Here is a 2,564-nt window from a genome sequence, read left to right as displayed (position 1 = left end):
TTTGGTGGGCCACTGTGAGATACAGGAAGCTGGACTAGATGGGCCTTTGGCCTGATCCAGCGGGGCTCTCCTTATGTTCTTATGTTCTGCCCCAAAAACCCTTTTAATTGGCCAACCAGTTCAATTGAGTGGCAGTTGGAGCTGCCCTAGGTTCACCTATCTCCACACCACTCACAATTTTATCTAGCACATCCCTCCACACTCTCCATTCCCCTCAATTTTTTTTTTTAAGTTTTAAGAAATATGGGAGACTACTTATATGGAAGATGTTACAGGCTCCTGCGTGACTATATTCTGTACAAAATTTGGAGATCCAAAGCAGGGCCATGAAATATTCCTTAAATGCATCAGTTCTACTCTGGCTCCAAAAGCAGCAGGTCACTCACTATTCCAAAATTTGGGGAGAAATTCAGATGACAACTTTGTGGAAGTATCCCTGAGGAGAGGAGACAGTGTAGGACTGCAGAATCCCATAAACACTCCCCCCCCCCCCCGGCAGTTCTATATATTTGTGCAGCTTTGAATGCTATTGCAAAATGTAAATCTTAGAAAATAAAACATGTGCGAATAGAAAACCTCTGTTTTAAATGCATACCTAGTTGTTACCTTCCTCCATTGGTGCCTTCCTCCTCCTCCTCTTCCTTGGAGTGTAACCATGTAATTGATTAGGGGAGAAGTGTGTCATGTCTCACTACTGCATCTTTTAAAAGTAACAATTAATAACAGCACCACATATTGCCAAGGCTCATTGGTTAGAGAATGTAAGTATTTTATCATTTTACCAGGGTCTATTTTAGCGTGAACATTTATGGTAAATGCTTTGTTTGCTTTCTAACACTGAATATTTAAAAGGAACAGCTGGGGAAACGGGGATCCAGAAGTTCTTAAGGGAGGGTTCGGACAAGTAGAAAGTGGCTTTGACTGGGAACCTCCTGTTAGAGATGTCACCCCCTTGTGGATATTTTATTTAAAATATTTCTTGGCTGCTTTTTCTTTTGAGACAATATACAAAGTGGCTGAGAAAGCAACAACCAAAGAATATAGACAAGCAGGAAACTAAACCTATAAACAAATAAGATATTTAAAACATAAGGGTCTATAAAACTCATATAAAATCAATTTGTTGACCTCTTTCAGTCTCGGAAGACCATGGTATCGCGCTCTGAATAGTGGTTCTGGAACAGAGTGTCCTCTCCAGTGCGCGAAGCCTGGGTAAAGTAGGTATGGAGGATAGGCTGTTACCCATGCAGCAAATCCCCCCTCTCCACGTCGCTGGAATGGTCTAATGGAAAGGCAGAAGCCAATATGGTTGGTTCCAGCGGCGCTGCAGGAGTTGCCAGAACGGGACTGTGTTCAACCATGAACTGCCTCAGGGACTCCGGCTCTGGATTTTGCCTCGAGGTTGACTCCTGAAGCCTTTTCCATAACTGGATGTAGCCACAAGGCAGTGGAGGTTTGGGATCAGATCTTTCCTTCTCTCAGATGAGCTGCCTTCCCAGGCTGACGAGTCCCATCTGCCCGGTGGCTGTTTAGTCACCTCTTACGACAAGTACAGCCAAACTGAGGGCCTATTCTTATCCCCCCAGGGGTAAAAATCAATATAGCGGCAGCAATAAGGAAGCAAAACAAACACTGAAAGCTTCAGAAAGTTGGAAGACCTTATCGGTATGGTTGGCTTAAGAATTTATATGCCATTCTTTGCCACACTGTTTTGATTCTGAAAATGAGCATGCAGGCCTAAAGGACCTGCTTACATCTGGGCTGGCCTAAAGGACCATAGCCCTGGAGCCCAGCTCCTAAACTGAGGTTTTTGCAATTGCCATAATACTTGTTTCCATGCGCTTGTTTTGACCTGCCCTCGGTCAGTAGCTCCTTCCTTAACTCAGAAATCGATACCATGCAAACAGTATATTGAATTCACTGCAATTAAAAAGCTTTAAATATTTTTGCATTAAAAAGGGATAATGGGGTTGTGTGCAAAGAGTTACAAAGCTGGAGATAAATCACAGGCCTGGCTGGAGTGGGAGCTCTTGGCTTTTGGGGCACTATGGAAGGAACTGATTTATGGTTCCAGTGTTCACTGTTTCTCCAGCCATTAGTAATTAAAAAAAAAAATAGCAATAGCACCTGAGGTTGTCATTCTAATTTTACTCATGTAATGATATTGCTATGGATCAGTTGTGATCTTCCAGCTACAGAAGCACTCAATTCTGGCCCTTAAGGGGCAGGGGGATCGCTAAACCAGAAGTGATTTCTGACCCTGCTTAGCTTCCGAGATCAGACAAGATCAGGCATGTGAAGGGTAACAGTGAGCTTCGGAGAGCTAGAATCATGCTCATTTCGAACCTGAGGCTTGAGATTCCCTGGATGCTGGGCTCAGCTGCCTGGCACCTAATCCTGCTTCATTCCTGCAGTGCAGCATGGAATCCCAGCCTCTTACACACACACACACACACACACACACACACACACACACACACACACACACACACACATCCATGCTGCTTCACTAAAAATAGCACTTGGCATGTGGCATTGCTCCCCTTCGAGAATACAAAGCACTT

The sequence above is a fragment of the Tiliqua scincoides genome, unplaced genomic scaffold (genome assembly GCF_035046505.1).
Source record: "Tiliqua scincoides isolate rTilSci1 unplaced genomic scaffold, rTilSci1.hap2 HAP2_SCAFFOLD_67, whole genome shotgun sequence".
NCBI classification, from domain to species: domain Eukaryota; kingdom Metazoa; phylum Chordata; class Lepidosauria; order Squamata; family Scincidae; genus Tiliqua; species Tiliqua scincoides.
The sequence above is the reverse complement of the archived record's forward strand: the minus strand, read 5'-3'. Positions refer to the sequence as shown.